This window comes from Gymnoscopelus braueri (genome assembly GCF_963280865.1).
Source record: "Gymnoscopelus braueri genome assembly, chromosome: 2".
Lineage (NCBI taxonomy): Eukaryota > Metazoa > Chordata > Actinopteri > Myctophiformes > Myctophidae > Gymnoscopelus > Gymnoscopelus braueri.
Genome location: NC_137604.1, coordinates 55,871,952 through 55,884,001, shown reverse-complemented (window position 1 = coordinate 55,884,001; position 12,050 = coordinate 55,871,952). Strand labels below are relative to the sequence as shown.

The window sequence follows — 12,050 nt, the reverse complement described above, 5'->3', positions numbered from 1 at the left end:
CCTTAAACACAGCACTTCAAATCACACATCAGAATACAAATTACACAATTATTGCTTTACTTTTCAGTTTTGTTAAGGGCCACCATTTCTGACTACATATACAGTAATGTATATTGATATGCAACACCACCCATGCAAGTGTTTTAAATTAGGAAAATCAAATCAATGAACAAAACAGAACATGTGCCACAAACAAAGAGCAACGAAATAAAATATCAACCACATTTGACAAAAGCAACCAATAATAGATTGAGAATTCTTATTCTCTTAAATTACCTTTTATACTTCTTACAATATCTCACGGTATACAGTACATTTGTGAATGACAGAGCAACGCAGCAAGTCAAATTCCTTGTTTGGGAACAGTCTCAGTCACTGCCCATCTTTCACCGCAGGCTGAAAACCCACCTCTTCAGGAAACACTACTCTGACCCTTCCTCTTAGCCTTGTCTACTTGTTGTCAATTATTTGTATGAGCTCTTGTTTTATTGGATCTTGTTTATTTGATACTTATTTGTTTTAGCTCTTGCTCATTTGATTTTCCCTTTTGTCTCATCTGTTTAAGAAAGTAGGTAGCTGATATATTGCACTTTTACCTTAGCGCTCTCATAGGTATGCTCTTAGTTGCTTGTTTCAGAAGAGAATGCACTTAAGACTTCTGGTGATTAGTAGTTTTCTTGCCTACCTATGTTGATTGCACTTAATGTAAGTCGCTTTGGATAAAAGCGTCTGCTAAATGACTTATGTAATTCTGCATTATGCACGTGTGTATTAAGCCAACTAGATTTCAGGTGTCAAAGTTCTTGAATTGATTGAATATTTTATTAGACAAAAATGCAAAACAGCACAAGTACAGTCAAACACTTGATCTAAACGGATGACACCAAAAAAGTCCTTGCGGTATGGTTTCCATTTGGGTCTTCAATGTCGGATACCTGAAAAAGAATAGACTGATTAGAACACATTCAAAATGCTGGTACGACAGTTGCCACGAAGTCTCAGATCATACTTCAATCAGAATATGCCCTCATGAGAGCTGAGCTACAGATTAAAAATACATTTTCCACAAGCAAGCATGTGGACTTACCGACACCTTGCGACTCTTGAACTGGAGTTTCAGTAGCAGCTCAGCTTTACAATTTAAAACAAGATTGAAGGTTCTGACTGAAGAGTTGCCCAGCAGGCATTCAGGCGTGCGGTCTGCCAAGCCACGGAACCTCATTTCTCCCGAGTCCAATTCTCAGAGAAGACAGGCCGACATCTCAACTGCGGGACAAAATAAATGAAAGAGGTCAGACAAATGACATTTGTGACATTCAAGACCACTTTCCTCAAACATTACATGACATTAAGCCTCAGATCTCAACCTTTGAATCAGGAGCTGCAATGCAGCTCTCATAAAATCTCAAACATTATTATTTGTCATCACTGGCTTTTCAAGGTCATGAGGAAACTCGTTAACAGCCTATTAAACCCACAAAACCGCAGTTCACCACAGTGTGTCACAGATTTCCCCAGCTCATGATATCAATTATTTGACTTCCTGTTGTTCCTGTCTGGTGATGGCTTGTAAAGATAAAACTCACCAGTGCTTCCTGTGGACATCTCACTTCCCGTCATCAGCAGCTTTTGCATAGACTTATGGAATGTTGTGGCAGGAGTCAGGAGGACTGTCCCTTCTGAGCTGGCTACCAGGCCTATATTAAGGTCCCTAGAAATGTACAGGAAGGTAGAGACCTGTCAATTGCAAGGGGAAGAAAAAAATAATCAAATTGAGGTATACTTCAGGAGTCCAAATTCCTCAAACATTACATGATACAGAAGCCTCAGATAAAGCATTAGAATCAGGAGCTACAGTGCAGCTCTCATACGAGGTGTCAGAAAAATGTTTTTATTGTCATCACTGGCTTTTAAAAGGACATGAGGAAGGCATGCTATGCCACCATTTAGCAACACCCTTAACTGACAGAATATCACATTGTGGGTTAATCTGACAGTCTATGACACATTGACTCACAGCTGGCTTTTGAGCGTTGACAGGCTCCATCTTCCAAGCTAGATGTCGTCAAGCTTTAGTTTTCACTCATGACTGAGGGCAACCACAACTTGCCTTCGTGTCAAAGTACTGGTCCTTCATTTCCTTCCCGATAGAGATTGACCTACCAAATGAGGGCAAAATGGTAGAAAACATCAGTAAGACTTTCACAAGCAGATTGGTAGAGAGAGACATGTCAATTGTAAGGGGGAAAAACTAGTATCAAATGAGGTATATACTTCAGGATGCCTCATTCTTCAAACATTACATGATACAGAAGCCTCAGATAAAGCACTAGAATCAGGAGCTACAGTGCAGCTCTCATACGAGGTGTCAGAAAAATGTTTTTATTGTCATCACTGGCTTTTAAAAAGGACATGAGGAAGAAGACATGCTATGGCACCATTTAGCAAAACCCTTAACTGACAGAATTTCACATTGTGGGTTCATCCGACAGTCTTTGACACATTGACTCACAGCTGGCTTTAGAGCGTCGGTAGGCGCCATCTTCCAAGCTAGTTGACGTCAGGCCATAAGTTTCCGCTCATGACTGAGGGCAACCACCGCTTGCCTTCGTGTCAAAGTACTGGTCCATTTTCTTCCTGGTACAGATTGACCTACCAAATGAGGGCAAAATGGTAGAAAACATCATTAAGTCTTTCACAAGCAGAGTGGTAGAGACCGGTCAATTGCAAGGGGGAAAACGGTAAAAAAAAAATGTAGGTATAGGCTACTTCAGGATACCCTATTCCTCAAACATTACATGATACAGAAGCCTCAGATAAAGCATTAGAATCAGGAGCTACAGTGCAGCTCTCATACGAGGTGTCAGAAAAATGTTTTTTATTGTCATCACTGGCTTTTAAAGGACATGAGGATGAAGGCATGCTATGGCACCGTTTAGCATTTCACATTGTGGGTTCATCTGGCACATTGACTCACAGCTGGCTTTTGAGCGTCGACTCGACAGGCTCCATCTTCCAAGCTAGTTGTCGTCAGGCCTTAGTTTTCACTCATGACTGAGTTGGCTTTCAACTGAGGGCAACCAAAGCTTGCCTTCATGTCAAAGTATTGGTCCATTTTCTTCCTGGTACAGATTGACCTACCATATGAAGGCAAAATGGAAGTAAACATCAGTAGGACTCTCACAAGCAGAGTGGTAGAGACAATTGTAAGGGGGGAGGGGGGGGGGGACTGTTAAAAATATCAAATGAGGTTTAGGCTACTTCCGGACATCCTATTCCTCAAACATTACATGATACAGAAGCCTCAGATAAAGCGTTAGAATCAGGAGCTGCAGTGCAGCTCTCATACGAGGTGTCAGAAAAATGTTTTTTTTGTCATCACTGGCTTTCAAAGGACATGAGGATGAAGGCATGCTATGGCACCATTTAGCAAAACGCACAACTAACTACTGACAGCATTTTACATCATCGAGTGTCTATGACACATTGACTCACAGCTGGCTTTTGAGCGTCATCTTCCAAGCTAGAGGTCGTCAGCCACAGCTTGCCTTCATGTCAAAGTACTGGTCCTTCATTTTCTTCCTGGTACAGATTGACCTACCAAATGAGGGCAAAATGGAAGTTAACATCAGTAGGACTTTCACAAGCAGAGTAAATTATAGAACCTTTGAATAATCCTCTAAACCAGTGGTTCTCAAACGTTTTTAATTTCAAGGACCCCAGTTTAGTACGCATTAGGACACAGTCGGACCCACATAGCTCTCCGAGTTACAGACTAAAGGGTCCATTTGGCTAGCAACAATAAATCATTAAGCTGGGATCCATTTTAAGGACCCCAGGGGGTTCCCGGACCCCACTTTGAGAAACACTTTTCTTAATGAATTGAATACACAGGAGTCAGGACTACAATGGAAACAAGGCCCTAGGGGCTTTGTGTCATCCTTTTAACAATCATTGTAAACCATACAGTACAAATTGCAAACTGTTAAGAATTCAATGAATGGCTAGCAACTATTGATCATTTAGGCTGGGAGCCAATTTAATTAAGGACACCTTAAGACCCCCAGACCCCACTTTGAGAACCACTGCTCTAGTCTCTAGAGAGATCACACATGCAAACATGAGATCACATTGGTCATCAAGCCCTTGATTTTTGGCTTTCAAATGATGTGCAAATTAGTCACTCAACATTTATAACCCAAACATTACATGACATAAGCCTCAGATCTCAACCTTTGAATCAGGAACTGCAGTGCAGCTCTCATAAAATCTCAAACATTTTTTATTTGTCATCACTGGCTTTTCAAGGTCATGAGGAAACTCGATAATAACCTATAAACCCACAGTAAAAGTCCGGAATTCAAAATGTACTTGAGTAAAAGTACAAAAGTATTGGTATCAAAATATGCTCAAAAGTAGAAAGAACTGACTACAAGAGCTTGTAGATCTGCTATTTTCAAATGGCCAAAATGTATGTAGGGCTGAAGTGGTTAATGTATGTTTTGTAATAATCAAAAGTTTGCAAATAATTGTAGTGGAGTAGAAGTAACGTTACTCAAAATTACTTCTAAAAACATAAAAAATAATCACGTAGTTAGTTACTTTACACTACTGCTCACAACCTGCTAAACATTTAGAAACTAAAGTGTTTCAAGTTTTAACACTAGTTTATTCTTGGTCCACAGACCACGTGTTGCTGCAGAGTTCACCAAGGCGGAAATAGTGTTGCCAGGTTTTGCGAGAGAAACAAGCAACCATGCAGGTGCAGGTCTATGAAAACAAGCCCAAAAGAAGCGACTACAAGGCCAGCCAGGGGGAACAAATGCATTAATTTGGGGGTCCTTGACAAAATGTTTGAGAGTAAGCGGACATGGCAACGCTGGGTAGTGTTGTAGATCTGCCATTTTCAAATATCCGTCATGTGGCCTTGGGCCTAGTAGTCGCTTCTTTTGAGCTGGTTTTCATAGCCCTGGTTGCTTGTTTCTCTCAAACTCTGGCACTACTGATTACACCCTGGTTAACACCCTGGTTAAAGCAACACGTGGTCGGTGGACCAAGAATAAACGAAGTTGTTTATTTTACACTTTAGTTTCTAAAGGTTCAGCGGGATGTTGAGAGAACATTGATCGTAGCATATTTGATATAATAGTTATAGCATATAGCCTATGAGTATAGGCCTATATGTCAAGGACAAGCTGTAGCTTTTACATGCTACACTGCATGAGGTAGTTATTGGCCATGTAGGCCTTTAAAACTTTAATTTGCAGACTTCAAAAAGTTAAAAGGTCCTTCGAAGTAATGCCCATTCCAACATCTACACAAAACTCACCTCTGTCGCTACTTGGTGTTTGGGCAGTTTTACTGTATTCTGTACTACTCTGTGTAGCATTATTACCATCCTTTGTATCAAAACACTACAGCAAACTATTATCTAAAAAAAAAATCCTTCTCCAAAATAACGTCCAGTCTTCGCGGAAGAAAATGGAGAAAGAGAATCCGCACATGAGGCGCTGTGAATAAGTAGAGCCAGTGTTGCCATATTTTGCGAGAGAATTAAGCAACCAGGCCTAGGGAAACTAACCTCGGTCACCAGTCTTTCCAGGGAAACAAGCCCAAAAGAAGCAACTTAAGCCACATGAGCACTTTAAAGTTAAACCTATATGCATCGGCTATTTGAAAATAAGCTTGTAGATCTGCTATTTTCAAAATTTCTTGCAATAAAATGTGGAATGTTTTGATTTTATTGTTTTCTTTTTACATTTGAACACAAATGCTCCCCTGTGGTACAAAACATTTTCTTGAAAATATTTGGGAACACTGGTTTAAATATTAATTTAAAAAAATGGAAGCAAGCCCAAATAAGCAACTACACTTTAGAACAAGCCCCCCCCAAAAACACAAATCGCAACTAACCAATTAGGCGGGTGCAAATATGGTTTGACCCAAAGAAAATTGGAACAAAAGGTTTCTCAATGGTTTATTGTAGTATCAGGTGTACACTTAATAACATATCAAAAGTCTACCGAAATCTGATCATTAGAAATGTCAAATTTCCAAGATGGCCGCCACCAGTTCCTTAAAAGACCATTACTCCTTCATTATTTGCCCTACACAAGTAATTATGGTGCCTAACCCCATGTTTTGGTGATCTAGGAATCCAAATAGCATATATACATTATAGTCGACCGCGACCGGGCAAGGGGCTCTACCGCAGTATCAAGAGTTCCACCACCAGGTTTTGGTGTAGTTTCAATCCAGCTGCTGTCAGAATGCTGAATGGGGCATAAGCCTGGATGAGTTCAGCAGCCTGACAGCAGGCGGCGCAGACTTCTCTGGCTCTTCCTGAACACACCTGTGGATTATACCAGGGACAATGACTTGGACTTTAGCCCCCCCTCGGACACACCTGTGGACTACACCAGGTACAAATGACTTTTTGTTGCACTCCCTCATGGAGCTACATGCGGATTATACTAGGGTCAGTCCACTCTAGGTGGACACGCACTGACCTTTTGCACCTTAATCCCTTGTATAACGCACTGACTTTTTTGGGTCTTTTTTATTGTGCTCCTTTTTCCTCTAAGCACCTTAACGTTCATTGTCTATCATGCACAGTATAGTATAACATGCACAGTACACAATACATTGCTGCTATGCTCAGGCACCTTAGTTTAGTTTTTTTTTAGTTTTTTTTTATTATCTCAGGTAATTTGTAAATATGTAGATAACTTGTCTGGCCTTCTGTTGCTCTCTTGTTTTGATCTCCTTCCCACCTGCCCCCCACCCTCTTCTTCTCCCCCCCCCCCTCTTCTTTCTATGGAAACTAACGTTGCGATGGGAACGATGTACAAAAAAGAATTTCACCCACTTTTTTACCTTGTAAACCTGTGATGTGACAATAAAACTGATTCTGATTCTGATATACATTATAGTCAAGTGATTATAAGTACAATTAAATATTGAAGCAATTGGTTATAAGCATATTTAACTTTATTTTTTTATGTAATCGGACATTTCTCCCTTTTCTACACGCCATGCCCAGGATTGTTGAATTCATCACCTATACATGTAATTCACATTCTGTTGAAGCTTTAAAATTTTCTTTGGATACCAATAAGGAATACATTCATTATTACTGGGTGGTACTGTGACATTTGTTAAAACATGGCTGCCAAGTGATTGTGACTGGGAATATTACACAAATCTTGGAAGAAATTCCTTACCGAGAAATTTGGTTCCCAAACTGGGGGTCCCCCAAATGATTTTGGGGGGTCCCCACATGGTTAGCTTAATGTCTAACATTGTTTTCTCACTCAACAGTAAACAAACCAACATACAGTATAAGTGTATACAGGGTATCTGCACATTTCTAAAGTTACAATTTAATTACTCTTAAGACTATATTATCTCTATATATATTATATATACTATATTATCTCAAATATTAGGTAAGAAAGAGGCAAACATTGTGAAAATAGCCGATGTACAAGCTCACAACGCTACACTCAGTAGGAAAAAAATTGCCACTTGTGGGCCTAGAGAGGGAGTGCAAGTCAGTACAAAGCTATCACAACATGTATCTAGTGTCTTCTACTGGGTGTCTAGGCAGGGGTGGTGGAGGAGTGTGGCGTGGATAAGGCTCAGATTTGCTTGTCACAGACATCTCCTTATTCCTGTGAGTAGTTGTGTGAGGTTTTAGTGCAAAATTAATTTCACCTGTATTTGTTTTGTGATAGGTACTGCTGGCAATAAGCTTGAACCTTGATCTTTTTTTCTGGATAATTGTAACAGCAAGAAGGTACGTATAGGGGACAGCCCATGACGCCCTGGGCTCCAGTCTCCCCATAGAATCCCAATCTAACCGACCTCCACGCTCATAAGGGGCTGTGTCCCTGCTGCTATCCAACAAACAAGCATTGCTTTCGGCATACACCAATCTTTTGTTCTGGAGCTGTTCTGGAGAGGGGAGAGGACGCTCTGAGCCATAATGATAAGTCACTGGGGGGCCCTGGGAATATTAATGGTCAGCCACCACCAACTCTCCTGTGAGCCAGTCCGACATAGACACCCTTGTCTTCCTGACAAACAGTCATGCACCACCACGTGGAAGTCTTACAACCACCACTATTGGGGGGGGGGGGGGAGCCAGACCCGCCAGGAGGTCCATTTGGGACCAGCATACATAGGGACACGACTGTCTGCCTGACACAGTCTTGCAACATGTGGAGTTCTTACAACCACCACCACTGGCTATGCTAACTCAAGAGTGCCTATCTTGGGAGTGCCTATCTCGGGAGCCAGCGTGGAGGTCCACTTGGGACCAGTGGGACTATCCAGTGAGCCAGGCGACATAGGGACACTCCTCTCAGCCTCACGCATTAGCTATATTCCAATACCTTAATTTCTGCCTCCTCCTCACTCCGTCCTCCAGCGTGCCGTGGCTTAGAAATCGTATGCATCCCAAATGCTAATTTGCTTTTGGAGGAGCTGAGAACGAGGAGAGCGCAGGCTCCCTAAGCCACTTAGAGTGAGATCTGGCAAAGAAGTTTATCTTTCATGTATCGTTTGCAGAACTGTCTTAGTTGAAATGGCGTATCATTTCTCCTGGAGGTTTTGCACATCGGACATGGGTGAGATCAGAAGCTCAGGGTCTCCTTGGCTCCTAACTTTGCTCTTCTGTGCTCCAAGTGCCCAGGGAGCAATCCAGTAACCCCCATACTCCCCTCCACCCACCTGAGGGGAACCCTAGGCCCACTAAACTCTAGACCAGACCCACCCTACATACTCCCCTGTCTAGGCACCCAGTTCTGACAGCTCTACACTAACCTCCATAACCACCCCATCCCTCTTTGCACACTCACACTGATTGCCTTCCTAATGTGTTAAAAAGTTCTATAAACATCTATTCAATGTTTTTCAAAATCGCATGTCTACAAGATGACACTGCGCTTGTCCACGAGAAAAAATAATATTCTCGTGTATGTAGGGGAGGAGTTATGAAGTTCCTGTGGGGTGGGTAAGGATAGGGGTGCAGAGAGATTGGTTCAAAATGCAAGAAATTGTTTTTGGGTGGGGTGTATAGTCAAAGATGAATTTAGTTTGGGCAATATTGAAAACAATACTATATTGCAACTGACAATATTCTCTGCCACCACCTTCAACAAATTGTGACTATTAGTTGTGTTGTGTTTTGAGGATATCTTAAAGCCTTGTTCCAGTAAAAAATAAATATAAGTTGTTGGACATTTATTATATAATTAGTTAAGTTAACTTGAAACGGGTGACCATTTCAGAGGGTGTTAATAGAGTCTCAAACAAAATATAGGATTTCACAATTATCTAATTGTATCTCTGCAATTTGGACAAGTCCAATGGATTCCCAGGCCCCCAAAACATGGGGTTAGACACAAAAAGTACTTGTCTAGGATAAATAATGAAGGAATTAAGCTATTTTAAACGTTTTTTTTGGCCATCTTGGACGCCATCTTGAAAATAACACATTAAAAGTGGTCAAACGTTGGTAGACTTTTAGTATGTTATTCAGGACACCACATACTACAAAAAACTGTTGAGAAACCTTTTGTTCCATTTTTTTTTGGGTAAGGTGCTTTTTTTTCATATATGCACCGCCTAAATATTTACAAGCCACTTTACAGAAAAAGAAGGCCAAAGTCGCTTATAATAAGCAGACATGGCAACGCTGAATAGGGCTCTTCTTCTATGGTGACGTCGTCCGCCGGCAGCCAATAGCTTTCATTTGTAGTTCTGGTTAGGACAAAAAGACGAGCAAAAGTACTGCTTAAGGTGCAGAAGAAGACTACAACTACCATCTTCTCAAAATGGAACTTCCGTTTTAGATAAACTGAATAACTGATCCCCTAAGCCAGTAGGCTGCTAAATAACAGGGAGGGTACTTGAGCCATTGAAGATAAAACCAACAATTTGACCACTTAAATATATCTGAGAAGCAAAAGGACAAATTGTTTGAGTTGAAACTATGTGTTCCATTCAGTCCCTTTTCAACTGAGCTTTATTGGCATGAGAAAACATACGTTTACATTGCCAAAGAAAGTGTAAAAAATAGAAAAAAATTGGGAAAGTAAGCCTGTACAGTTGGAGGGGGTACAGCATGGTGTTAAACAGAGCTATGTCACATTGTGTCGTTATACATTCGTTATATAGGCTCTTACTTAATGTGGGGTGGGGGTCTGTCCAGCCTGGACAGACCCCACCCCTCATTAAGAACTGACTCACAAGCATTATTTTATTACTGACAGGGACTGAGTAGACCTATAGACCTAGGCTGCTGCACATTTAAACAGAGTTGCTACCTTTAAACGTATATTAAATCTGAGTAAACGATTTAAATAGTTTTGAGAAAGAATGCTGCTGATTGTCCCAAAGTGACTGCAAAAGATTGCTGCTATTCGTTTCAAAAAGCTTCCCTGGACAGCCCAGGTACCCCCATGCACTGGTCCTTGAGGGGGGTTCCAGGGGTTCCCCAGCTAAATTATTGACTGTCAATGACAGTTAATCTCCACCATTATTACATGTAGCCTACAAAAGCTAGAGAAAATACAATGTTTTTTTGTTTTGTACCCCCATGCACTGGTCCTTGAGGGGGGTTCCAGGGGTTCCCCAGCTAAATGATTGACTGTCAATGACAGTTAATCTCCACCATTATTACATGTAGCCTACAAAAGCTAGAGAAAATACAATGTTTTTTTGTTTTGTTTCAAGACTGAAGACAGACAGTGAAGGAATTGCAATCCAAATGACAGACCGTATTGACAAGCAAATAACCATACAAAATACATCATAACAACCCCTAAAGAAACAGAAAATTTGACCTCATTTACAAAAAAGATTTTGCATGTTGTTTAAATGTCTTCAAAATGGTTGCCAATTTGACTTTAGTTTCCAGGCTGTTCCACTGAGTAGCACCTACTGTGTGTAATAGTAGGGCATTTTAGAGGCTCCGTGAGCACCCGAAAAACACATCTCTGTAACCTGTTTTTTTAGGTTGTCAACTAATGTCCCATGGGGTTTATTTTTAACCCTTTCTGACACCTACCCCCAACCCAAACCATAACATGGAGATAACAGAGAATACCATAACTCTTGAAGTAAACAACATACAGCGACAAATGAACACATTTTTCTATATCATTTTGACCTAAGGAATTCATTAAAGTGGTTATTATTAAGATTCAAGCAGGTCTTGACTCTATTTCAGGACAGAAACTGCAAAAACTAACAGAAAATGTTCAAATCACATCTATATTAATCCTTGTATTAAATACTTAAGGTGTATTCTACTTTACCCCATGTTTTTTAGGACCCTTATGGTGTCTAGTTAAGAGTTCTTCTTGTTGCCCAGGTCAACTAATGTCCCACGGGGTTCATTTGGTGACCATTTTAAATCGATGTCCACAGGAGTGGCGTTTTCATATCTGAACCAGCAACGTACAAAGACAAATAAACCCACTTTTTCATAGAATGTTTACACCAGGAATCTAATGGAAAGGTCACTGACATGGTACAACCATTCTTTATTGGTGAAAAACACACACATATCAAATTCTGGCTTACATTTAGTCATAATATAACTTTCTTAAATAATCAAAACATAATTTCAAGAGTATGTCAAGAGTTATGGTATTCTCTGTTATCTCCATGATATGGTTTGGGTTGGGGGTAGGTGTCAGAAAGGGTTAAAAATAAACCCCATCGGACATTAGTTGACAACGGCAACAAGAAGAAACCATAACTAGACACCTTTAGGGTCCTAAAAACAGGTTACAGAGATGTGTTTTTCGGGGGCTCACAGAGCCTCTAAAGTGCCCTACTATAAGTAATGGATCCCTTTCCATGTTTTTATTTTTTTTAAAGAACAAATTTAATTAAAAAGGTCCCTCTCTCAGTCCTTGGTTAACTTCCTCTCAACATGGACCGCTCTGAAATAAAGCATAAACAAGGCAAAAATGGGTGATACATGGCCTAAGAAAGTATCAAATTGGGGGTTGAAATTTAAATTACAAAGGTTGAGA

General features: G+C 40.6%; 1 long non-coding RNA gene across 2 annotated transcripts; it reads right to left on the bottom strand.

The window, feature by feature from the left end:
- Nucleotides 1-618: 618 nt before the first annotated feature.
- LOC308100604 lies at nt 619-5,466 on the bottom strand. 2 transcript variants are annotated; one of them, XR_013934451.1, is made up of 8 exons: nt 5,330-5,466; nt 3,496-3,597; nt 2,978-3,137; nt 2,513-2,652; nt 2,018-2,159; nt 1,587-1,737; nt 1,088-1,266; nt 619-935 (listed from the first exon to the last, which is right to left on the bottom strand). It is a non-coding gene; the product is annotated as an uncharacterized lncRNA (long non-coding RNA). The 2 variants fall into 2 exon arrangements; XR_013934452.1 differs by lacking the exon at nt 2,513-2,652.
- Nucleotides 5,467-12,050: the final 6,584 nt, after the last annotated feature.